Source organism: Pseudophryne corroboree, chromosome 11, assembly GCF_028390025.1.
Source record: "Pseudophryne corroboree isolate aPseCor3 chromosome 11, aPseCor3.hap2, whole genome shotgun sequence".
In the NCBI taxonomy this organism is placed as follows: domain Eukaryota; kingdom Metazoa; phylum Chordata; class Amphibia; order Anura; family Myobatrachidae; genus Pseudophryne; species Pseudophryne corroboree.
The window spans coordinates 253,083,440-253,096,123 of NC_086454.1; positions in this window are offsets into that span (position 1 = coordinate 253,083,440).

Sequence of the window (12,684 nt, forward strand, 5' to 3'; positions counted from 1 at the left end):
ATGCTCTCTACTATGACATTGGGCATCGGCCTTGGCAGGCGACGTTGATGGCATTTCATTGACTCGGCCATGACTAGTGGCAGCAGCTACAGCACGAGGTGGAAATGGATCTTGATCTTTCCCTATTTTACCCTCCACATTTTTGTTCTCCATTTTTTAATGTGTGGAATTATATGCCAGTAATATATCAATAGCAATGGCCTACTGTACCGTACTGCTATATATTATATACTGGTGGTCAGCAAAATTATGCACTGTCCTCCTACTATATATACTGCGCACAACTAAAATGCACCACAGGTATGGATGGATAGTATACTTGACGACACAGAGGTAGGTAGAGCAGTGGCCTACTGTACCGTACTGCTATATATTATATACTGGTGGTCAGCAAAATTATGCACTGTCCTCCTCCTATATATACTGTGCACAACTAAAATGCACCACAGGTATGAATGGATAGTATACTTGATGACACAGAGGTAGGTAGAGCAGTGGCCTACTGTACTGCTATATATTATATACTGGTGGTCAGCAAAATTATGCACTGTACTCCTACTATATATACTGCACACAACTAAAATGCACCACAGGTATGAATGGATAGTATACTTGACGACACAGAGGTAGGTAGAGCAGTGGCCTACTGTACCGTACTGCTATATATTATATACTGGTGGTCAGCAAAATTCTGCACTGTACTCCTACTATATATACTGCGCACAACTAAAATGCACCACAGGTATGGATGGATAGTATACTTGACGACACAGAGGTAGGTAGAGCAGTGGCCTACTGTACCGTACTGCTATATATTATATACTGGTGGTCAGCAAAATGATGCACTGTCCTCCTACTATATATACTGCGCACAACAACTAAAATGCACCACAGGTATGGATGGATAGTATACTTGACGACACAGAGGTAGGTAGAGCAGTGGCTAACTGTACCGTACTGCTATATATTATATACTGGTGGTCAGCAAAATTCTGCACTCTCCTCCTACTATATATACTGCGCACAGCAACTAAAATGCACCACAGGTATGGATGGATAGTATACTTGACAACACAGAGGTAGGTAGAGCAGTGGACTACTGTACCGTACTGATATAATACTGGTGGTCACTGGTCAGCAAAATTTTGCACTGTCCTCCTTCTATATACTACAATGCAGCACAGATATGGAGTGTTTTTCAGGCAGAGAACGTATAATAATACTGGTGGTCACTGGTCAGCAAAACTCTACACTGTCCTCCTACTATATAATACTGGTGGTCCCCAGTCCCCACATAAAGCACACTGAGCACAGATATTTGCAGCACACTGAGCACAGATATGGAGCGTTTTTGAGGCAGAGAACGTAGATATTTTCAGCACACTGAGCACAGATATTTGCAAGCACACTGAGCACAGATATTTGCAGCACACTGAACACAACTGAGAGAACGCTGCACGTCCTCTCCCTATCATCTCCAATGCACGAGTGAAAATGGCGGCAACGCACGGCTCCTTATATAGAATACGAATCTCGCGAGAATACGACAGTGGGATAATGACGTTCGGGCTCGCTCGGGTTAACCGAGCAAGGCGGGAAGATTCGAGTCTGCCTCGGAACCATGTAAAATGGGTGAAGTTCGGGGGGGTTCGGATCCCGAGGAACCAAACCCGCTCATCTCTGGTCAAAACCATGAGGCATTGCAGGTGGGGCAGATGTAACACGTGCAGAGATTTAGATTTGGGTGGGTAATACTGGCTGCTATTGCATGTGGCCCACAAATGTTAGCTTTATTTTAAACTGCAATTTAGATTTCAGTTTGAACTAGAGATGTGCGGCGTTTTTTGGTTTGGCTTGGTTTTGCCAAAACCACCCTTTCGTGTTTTGATTTTGGTTTTGGATCTTGGATGATTTTTGGAAAAAAAACATAAAAACACATAATTTGGGGGTAATTTTGATACTACGGTATTATTAACCTCAATAACATTAATTTCCACTCATTTCCAGTCTATTCTGAACACCTCACAATAATGTTTTTAGGCCAAAAGGTTGCACCGAGGAGGCTGTATGACTAAGCTATGCGATACAAGTGTGTGGCACAAACACCTGGCCCATCTAGGAGTGGCACAGCAGTGGCAGACAGGATGGCAGATTTAAAAAATAGGCCCCAAACAGTACATGATGCAAAGAAGAAAAAGAGATGCAATGAGGTAGCTGGATGACTAAGCGAAGCGACACAAGTGTGTGGCACAAACACATGTCCCATCTAGGAGTGTAGGAGTGGCACTGCAGTGTCAGACAGGAGGACAGATATAAAAAAGTCCCCAAACAGCACATCATGCAAAGATGAAAAAGAGGTGCAATGAGGTAGCTGTATGACTAAGCTAAGCGATACAACTGTGCAGCACAAACAACATGGGTCGTGCTGGAATTTGCCCAGATGTAATACACGCACAATATTGGTGGCACAGGATAGCGTACCCCTAAACCAAACACATACATGGCAAAGCCTGTAAAATTAATTTGGATAATAATAATAACCCTTTTATTTGAAGCTATTATAATAATATGCAGCACAGGTGAGCATACCCCTACACCACACAGGGCAAACCCTGTAAAAATTATTTGGATAATAATATAAGTAATGTATATAACCCTTTTATTTGGAGTAAATAATATACAGCACAGGACACCACCACTGGACTTATGGCAGCACAAGACACCACCACTGGACTGATGCAGCACAAGACAGCACCACTGGACTGGACTTACATGGCAGTATTCCTGGACTTATATGGCAGTACCCCTGAAGTTGTACAGCAGTGTAAGACAGGATGGCAGTTTAAAAAACTAGTCCCCAAACAGTACAAGATGCTAAGAAGAAAAAGAGGTGCAAGATGGACTTGTCCTTGGTACCTCCCACCCACCCTTATGCTGTATAAGCAGGACATGCACACTTTAACAAACCAACCATTTCAGTGACAGGGTCTGTCACATTACTGTGGCTGAAATTACTGGTTTGTTTGGGCCCCCACCAAAATAGAAGCAATCAATCTCTTCTTGCACAAACTGGCTCTACAGAGGCAAGATGTTGACCTCATACTCATCCTCCGATTCCTTACCCCTTTCAGTGTGTACATCCTACTCACTGTGTATTAATTCGTCCCCACTGGAATCCACCATCAAAGGTCCCTGCGTACCTTCTGTAGGCAATTGCTGGTAAAGGTCTTCCTTGAGGAATTTATAATTCATTTTGCTAAACATCATCTTCTCCACATTTTGTGGAAGTACCCTCCTACGCCGATCATTGACAAGGTTAATGGCTCTGCTAAACACTCTTTCGGAGTACACACTGGAGGGGGGGGGGCAACTTAGGTAAAATAAAGCCAGTTTGTGCGAGGGCAACTAAATTGCCTCTTTTTCCTGCCAGTATATGTACCGACTGTCTGACATGCCTACTTGGATGGAAAGGAAGGAAATCATTCTTCACTGCGTTCGAGTCAGGTGCATTCCCCCTCCTTTGCCTATATCATAGGTGGATGTATAGGCTTGAATCGCCTTTTGCTGCTCCTCCATCCTCTGAAGCATATAGAGTGTTGAATCCCACCTCGTTAACACCTCTTGCTTCAGGTGATGGCAGGGCAGGTTCAGGCGTGTTTGATGGCGCTCCAGTCTTTGGCACGCAGTGGCAGAATGCCAAAAGTGGCCAACAATTTTTGGGGCCACCAACAGCACCTCCTGCATGCCGCTGTCATTTTTAAAAAAATTCTGCACCACCAAAGTAATTGTATGTGCAAAACATGGGACGTGCTGGAATTTGCCCAGATGTAATGCACACACAATATTGGTGGCGTTGTCTGATATCACAAATCCCCAGGAGAGTATAATTGGGGTAAGCCATTCAGTTTCTGTAAGAGGTTGTCAGCTGTGTGCCTCTTACTGAAGGCAGTGATACATAGCGTAGCCTGCCTAGGAACGAGTTGGCGTTTGCGAGATGCTGCTACTGGTTCCACTGCTTTTGTTGCTGCGGGAGGCCATACATCAACCCAGTGGGCTGTCACAGTCATATAGTCCTTAGTCTGCCCTGTTCCACTTGTCCACATGTCAGTGGTTAAGTGAACAGTGGGTCCAACTGCCTTTTGTAGGACACTGAGGACACTTTTTCTGACGTATCTGTACAATCTTGGTATCGCCTGCCTAGAGAAGTGGAACCTAGATGGGATTTGATACTGGTTACACAGAACCTTGTTAAAGTCGAAAAATATTGTAATGCATATGCCTTGTACTAACCCCATGCACATGCCCGCTGCGCGTGCACTCGCTCTGTCGTGCGTGCGCATATCCGCAATTTGCGTAACGGAGCTTTTCACAGCCATGCGCCTTAGCGCGTGGTATGCGCATTTACGGTAGAGTTTGTGAACGCATAGAGGGCTATTAGAACATTACATATTTAACCCAAATAGTGTACATTGTAGATATAGTTCCCCTAGACCATGTCAGCGAGTATTAATAGTTTAAACAGTAACTGGACGGAGAGATTCACCTTTGCATGATAGGAAGGGTCAGATAAAGGTTGGAAGGTGATGTCTAGTATCCAGCTGTAGGGTATTTTGAGGGTAACATTCCGGTGTTAGTTAGAGAAAGATCGCTTGTTCCTGCGTATAGTTATGTACAAAAGTAGAATATGAACATTAACTGTATTTACTGTATTTTATGTATGCGGCGGGAAGCAGTTGGGGAAAGACATCGCACACCTTTTCAAATCCACCTATGACCTTTTCTGTAATGTAGAGACATATCCCTGTGTCCAATGGACAATGAGATTACAGTGACCATTGTATTGTGTATGCATGTTGTGTATAAAAAGACCATTGTTGCCTGGCCGGTCAGAAGACTCTGAACGCTATCTGTATGACCAGCGGAGGACCGGCTCGGGTTGCGCTTGCGAACATTCTCACGTATGTACATTCTCTGTAGCCATTATTCTGTTTAGATTTACTTGTTAGCCTGTAGTGTATGATTTGTATTGTATTTACCTTTTGGAATTAATCCACTGAGGCCTTAGAACCCTGTGGTTGCAACTACAAACCAGTGTGGTGTTTTCACTTTCCTGCATGGGCTTTATAGTGTATTAATCTGTATAAGGTGTATAGCATTGATAAGGTGTACGTACTGCGGTTACTTTATACCGTCAGCGCAACTTAAGGTTTAAGTTATAGCATCGTTACAGTACTTTGCTGTTAAGGGTTTAAAGTGTAATCACATCGTTACATTGTATCATTAACAAGGTTTAAAGGTTATCAATTGTGTGTGCGCTCGCTGTGTGTACTCCGTACACTCAGCGCGGCGTGTGTACGCCAAGTGCATACCACGTGCAGGACTCTGTACGCAAATAGCGTACAAAGTGCGTAACACGTGAATTTAGTCTAGCGGCCATAGCAGCTCCACGGTAAAAGTGTATTTAGTGGTATAGCTTTGCGGTCTAAGATAATATCAACATTATCAATTGGGAGCTCGTCCGGTTCCTTCTCATACCCGCAGCCTAGCAGAGTTTTCGCAGAGTTTATCTATCAGCAAAGGGCGGAAAGGTATCCCCTGTAAACCTTCTCTTGGTCGGGGGATATAATAAGTGCTGATTAGATAAGCATCTGCCCTGCATGGTTTGAAGGTATGCTGGAGGGATCCGCAAGGTAAGAACGCAAAAGCTATTTTTTTACATCTGTGAAATTTCTGTTTGGCGCCAAATGCGCACGCAACACACACATACATCGGTATTTTGTACTTTGCATAACTGCTCGCACTATTGCCATAATTACTGATTACTAGATTTATTTTGACCTGTACTTTAAAATTTGTTGCTATTTAGTTAACATATAGAGTTAATATTTAAGGGAGTAAGAGTAAGACGCACACACAGCCTGGCCTAGTTGTAAAGGTTGATACAGTGGAAACTGTGTGTAGTGTTAAGTGAGCGATTATAGTTAAATATCACTTACATTAATAGAAGTGTGGGATTTTTAGTACTGCGGACATACGGCCTTTGTACACGTGTCTCGGACAGCGTTCGGGACTGCGTACGCAACGTAAAGGCCTACACACGTGGCGTGTTTACGCAACGTGCGTACAGGTACACCCACTAAATACAAATCACACAATATCATTGTTTCAGTTTAGGCGAGACGGTAGCCACGCGATAATAGCACAAATTTGTTCAGTTTCCAATATTTAGTTTAAAAGAACCTTCTCTTACTGTGTCACCTCTGGGACTAAGGCTGTTTTATCTGAATGAAAGTTAATTTTCTGTACAGAAAAACCAAAGTGTATGAGTGAACGAGCGTGAGTGTGCAAACAATAAAGGTTTTGTGGACCCAGGGAATTAGGGATCCCGTAGGAGACCACATCAGGTGAGTGGACACTTGGTGGCGTGGGAGTGGCTTTCTCACGTTAACATTGATTAGAGTACAAAGGAGCAATTAGTATAACAGCAGACCAAAAGGTCAGCGAAGTCAGAAAACCGCTGACAAAGTCACGCGAAGCTCTGAACACCGTGGCCTAAAAGGTCTGCGATGAGTTGTATAGAGAGCGCAGCCCCGGGGGTTGGCGTAGTACCCATATAGGCCTGTTCTGAAAAGCTCCGGCTGAGGTTTCGCAGCCTGAAAAACGATTCCATTGGTCATACAGCGGATAAGTAACAGTTACTTATACGCCGTGCGATTGTACCGCGCGTTAGTGTGTGCAATATTTAGTTCTACGTGATACCCTTTACGACATTTGCGTAAAATCGCGGGATCATAGACGCTAATTGTAGCACACGCAACGTGATTTGTGTAACAGTTTTTTTTATTTTAAGGGAGTTTCGCTGGTCACTCATGAAATCTCCAACGACCAATATTTACTGGGAAGGGTAAGTCACTCCCACACACTCTCAGTAAATAGAGGTTACACAGGGCCCTAGGTTGGGTACGACCGGCGCTGACGACAGTGTTTAGGTGTATTGGCCAACGTGGGCGTGAGTGGGTGAGAGCGCTTGGAGAACTTTCACCGTTGCCTTACCACTGAGTATTTTGTTTTTTTGTAGGAATTAGCTGAGAAGGCAATACCTGCAAAAGATGGGTGCCAGTTGCTCAAGTAAGGGACGATCAACCAGGGTTCAGGTTGATATTCCGCGGCCCAAAGGGTCGGCGAGGTACATAATGTGTGAGAAATATGGATCACACGCAGAGGTTTTATGCAATGAATGGGAACGTATGACTGTGAAAGATAGGGAACCGTTCCCTAAGGTAGGCAGTTTTAGTCCAGAGGTGTTGCAAAATTTAAGGAGAAGGATATGTCTAATAAAATCCAGAAAACAAAGGATTAGACATACAGATAGTTTACATTTATGGCAACAGGAGGGTGATATGCAAAGGGGATTAGCTCAAACAGCTGGTTCCAACCCTAGCAGGAAACTGATAGCAACTGCACCACCACCACCGTATATTACAGAAGAGAAAGTGGCTACAGACAATGACATACTAATATATAATAAGAGTGAACTTGATAAATGTATTAATGCTAACCCGTGCAAGTTGTATCCCATCTTAAACTTCCCTCAGGACTGCGACCAAGAAGATGAGCCCAGCACGATATCGGCACTCTCTCTGGCAGCCACCATACAAGACACACAAATGGGCACGGCCCAACCAGTAAGAGTAGTAGCAAAGGCCCCTAGCAGAGGGACAGGTGAGGTCGTGTCCACAGGTAAGTACGGTACAGTACATTATGCAGAGACAATTGCACCTCACATTGTAGAAGCAACCCAGAATGATGTAATTGAACTAAATCCTGTCAGGGTGATCGCTGTCCCCAATGGGAAGACTGACGCTCAGGGAATCATTCCCGTCAGGAACATTGCTATGCATTGTCCCTGGTCCCGGGTAGAAATGAGGACAATTATGTCTGAATTTCCCGATCCCAGGAAGGATCTAGCCGCATGTCAGAGGTTTATTAGAGAACTAGGTAACGCCACCGAACCCACAAAGATTGGCGGACAGTGCTACGGGCATGTTTGCCCTCCAATATTGACCCTGCAAAATTCATTACCGATTGTAAATTAGACGCAGAAGTACCTCTCACTGATGAATACAATCAGGAGAATGTAAAACAGATCAATCTGCAATTAGGAGTATACTTTCCAACTGTTGTCAAGTGGAATAAAATCTTCTCCATTAGACAAAAAGAAGGTGAAACTGCTTCTGAATATTTCCATCGAGCACTGCAGGAAATGGCTAGATACACTGGGGTCGAGGACATTAAGGAAAATGTACATAATAGAGAGGTAGCGGTGTCCGTATTAATGGACGGCTTGAAGGAAACATTGAGAACAAGGGTACAAACCACTCAACCTAACTGGAGAGGTATCTCGGTGGCTGCATTAAGAGAGTCCGCTATTGAGCATGATCGGAACATCATTAGGCACAGGGAGTCACAGGGGGATAAGCTGATGACAGTAAGTATAAAAGCCCTGACAACGAAGCCACATCAGCCAAAACCCCAGACCCCTGATGGTAAGTCGTATGTGGTAAAATGTTATAAATGTCAGAGGGAAGGACATTACGCACGGAACTGTAATTTTAAAGACTCACATAAGGTATATCGACCCCCTAGACCAGAACATGAATCACAGTATGACACACGTAATTGGGATCAGGGACCGCATAGGAGAAATTATGAGCCACATGCAGGGGAAACAAGGAGGTACCCACCTAGGAAGGACTGGCAGACCTCTGGAAATTCTCAGCTACCCCCCTCACATATTGTAGCTGCCAGCGCGCTGCGGGAGGGTCACAACATACAATAGGGGTTAGGCCACACCTGTAGTTTGCAGCCAGTAAAGTTGATTGCTAGCCTTGGAAATGAACCCGAGGTTACAGTTGACGTAGCTGGTAGATCACTACCTTTCCTTGTAGATACAGGGGCAGCCAGGTCAGTGTTAAATTCAACGGTAGGTATGAAGACCACGGGTAAAACAATTTCAGCAATGGGGGTAACAGGAGTAGTGCAATACTACCCTTTAAGTAGACCAGCAGAGATTACGATAGGGCCTTTGCAAACCAAGCATTCCTTTTTGCTAGCTGCATCGGCTCCGACTAATCTACTTGGGAGAGATTTATTGTGTAAGATGGGGTGTGTCATATATTGTACTCCTGAGGGTGTCTTCTTAGATATACCCAAGAATCACGTTCAGGAAGTGCAGGATATGTTAGACACCCCACAAAGGTTAATGTCACACTCTGCTGTTATAGACAGGTGTCCATCCAAGGTAGAGGAAATGATCTCCCAGATACCGGAATCCCTCTGGACCAAAGATGGACAAGACACTGGATTGATGGCAAATGTAGCTCCTGTAGTAGTGCAAGTAAAAGATGGTAGGATAGCTCCAAGAATCCCACAGTATCCTCTGAAGCCAGAGGTGGAATTAGGAGTGTACCCAGTCATAGAGCGCTTGCTACAACAGGGCATCCTAGTTAGGACGTCCAACACTGCCAATAGTCCCATCTTCCCTGTGAAAAAGAGTGGGGGGAGGGGTTACAGGCTAGTGCAGGATCTAAGGGGGATAAACAAGATAGTTGAGAGCCAATTCCCCGTAGTGCCAAATCCAGCTGTCATCCTCATGCAAATTCCCCCTACTGCAAAATTTTTCACTGTCATTGACCTCTGTTCTGCTTTCTTTTCGGTCCCTCTGCACCCTGACAGCCAATACTTGTTTGCATTTACATACAGAGGAGTAGAGTACACCTAGACTCGCTTACCCCAAGGTTTCATTGACAGCCAAGTATTTTCTCCCAGGCTTTGCATGACTGTTTACAATCCTTTCAACCTGAGAGCGGATCAGTATTAATACAGTATGTAGATGACTTACTACTGTGTTCTGATTCACTCGAATCGTCCTTGAGACGAAACAGCTTCTGCTTCACCTTTCTAATACGGGACACAAGGTTTCAAAGGATAAGTTACAGTTGTGCCAGACCAAGGTAAAATATTTGGGACATTGCTTGACACAAGGACTGAGACACCTCACCGCTGATAGGATACAGGCGATTCGCAACATGACTCTGCCACAAACCCAGCAGCAGATCCGCACTTTCCTTGGAATGTGTGGGTACTGCCGAAACTGGATCCCAGGGTTCTCCATACTGGCTTTACCTTTGCAAGAGATGGTCTCGTCAAACAAACCAGATCGGATTTCGCACACAGATGAGTCCGAACTGGCATTTGAGAGACTCAAACAGTGCCTATCACAGGCACCTGCATTAGGTATGCCAGATTATGGGAAACCCTTTGAATTGTACGGTACAGAGAGTGCTGGGTGTGCGGCAGGTGTCCTAACCCAGAAACATGGTGATGCCAGCAGGCCGCTAGCTTACTACAGTGCACAGTTGGACACCGTAGCACGGTCTCTCCCCACATGCTTGCAAAGTGTTGCAGCGATGGCTTTGCTAGTGAGTAAAAGTGAAGATGTAGTGTTGGGACACAACCTGACCATCCATACACCTCATGCATTATCAGCCTTACTGAACTCTGCCCAAACCAGACATGTCTCATCAGCACGGTTTACAAGGTGGGAATTAGCACTAATGGCCCCTGTTAACATCACCATAAAGAGATGCAGCGCACTAAATCCTGCAACGTATCTCCCAGGTGTGCCTGGACAGGCACAAAGGGTGGAGGATGAGAGTGATGGTGAAGGAGGATTTAGTACAGACACTGACACACATGATTGTATGGAATATCTGAACCAAACTTTCACTGCAAGACCCGACATTAGTGACAACCCACTGGAAGGCGTAGATTTTACTTTTTACACTGACGGTAGTTGCCACAGACAGACGGACTCAGGAGACTTGTGTACTGGATACACAGTCGTAGATGACAAAGGTATCATAGAAGCTGAACCCCTGGGCCCACCGCACTCAGCACAAGTTGCTGAGCTGGTCGCCCTAACCAGAGCGTGTGAATTGGCTAAGGGTAAGTCAGCCATTATCTACACAGATTCTAGGTATGCCTTTGGAGTAGTGCATGATTTCGGGGCCCTATGGCGCCTCAGAAATTTCATGACGGCAGCTGGCACACCTGTAGCGCATGCATCCCATATAAAAAGACTTCTAGCAGCGATACAGGAACCTGGCAGAGTGGCTGTTATCAAGTGCAAAGCCCACACTTACAGTCAAGACCCAGTGTCTCTTGGTAACAGCCGGGCAGACAAAGCTGCTAAATCAGCAGCCAGCACCCCCATACAGACAGACATCACACAACTGATGGTATTCAATACCGTCAACACACAAAAATTAAGTGAAATGCAAAATTTGTGTTCTCCACAGGAAAAGGCAGTCTGGAGGTCAAAAGGGTATGGCCAGGAGTCCTCAGGACTCTGTACAGATGGGCAAGGTAAGCCAGTAGCCCCCAGAGCATATCTTCCAAGTTTAGCTGAGGCGGCACATGGTCTGACTCATCTGGGCAAAGAGGGTATGTGTAAGCTGGTAAGAGCCTACTGGTGTGTGCCAGTATTCTCTTCTCATGCGGGTAAGAGAGCAATGACATGTCTTATCTGCTTGAGGAAGAATATTGGAAAGTCAATACCAACAGAACCATCCCATATCCCGCCAACACACGGCCCTTTTCAGGTAATACAAATTGATTTCATACAATTGCCACCCTGCAGAAATTTTAAATATGTGTTGGTTTGTATTGATGTGTTTTCAAATTGGGTAGAAGCATTCCCCACTGCCACAAATACTGCTACGTTTACTGCAAAGAAAATTGTGCAGGAATTTGTGTGCAGATATGGTATACCTAGGATAATTGAAAGTGATAGGGGTACCCATTTTACAGGTGAAGTCTTTCAGGTTATGTGCAAACTAATGGGAATTAATAGTAAGCTGCATACTCCGTACCGCCCACAGGCGAGTGCGAAAGTGGAAAGAGTAAACAGCACTATTAAGAACAAGCTGAGCAAAGTGATGGCTGAAACTGGTTTGTTGTGGCCAGAAGCTTTGCCACTTGTATTGTACAGCATCAGAACCACTCCCAGGTCCCCCCTTAACCTATCACCCTTTGAGATTCTTTTTGGTCGACAACCCCATGTAATGATTGACCCCCAGGATGATTTGAAATGCAATAATGAGGTGACTGTAAAATATATGGTTAAGATGAGCCAGCAGTTGAGGAATCAAAACAGCAATCTAAAGCTGGTGATTCCTGACCTACCAAACAGCAATTGTCATGACATTGAACCTGGGGATTATGTAATGATTCGAAATTTTCTACGCTCAGGTTGCCTTATTGACCGGTGGGAAGGACCGTACCAAGTCTTACTGACCAGCACTACAGCATTGAAGGTTGCCGAGAGAGAGACTTGGGTACACTCGTCCCACTGTAAGAAGGTCGCTGACCCAGAGAAAGCCCGTGACAAAGAGCAGAGTGTGGAGGAAATTGTATCACTGGAGTGTCTGTTCCGGGAAGGTTGAGAGGCAGGACTGTTGTCACGGCACCTGAGCACAGAGAACTACAAGACCAGAGGCGGTTGTCGCACAAAAATTTCTTTTTCCTTTTTATTATTTTCTCCATCTCCCATTACCCTCCTTTCCCCCCTTCCTTGCTCCTTTTTCTCTCCCCTTAGCAAGATGGACTTACCCCAAGAGACTG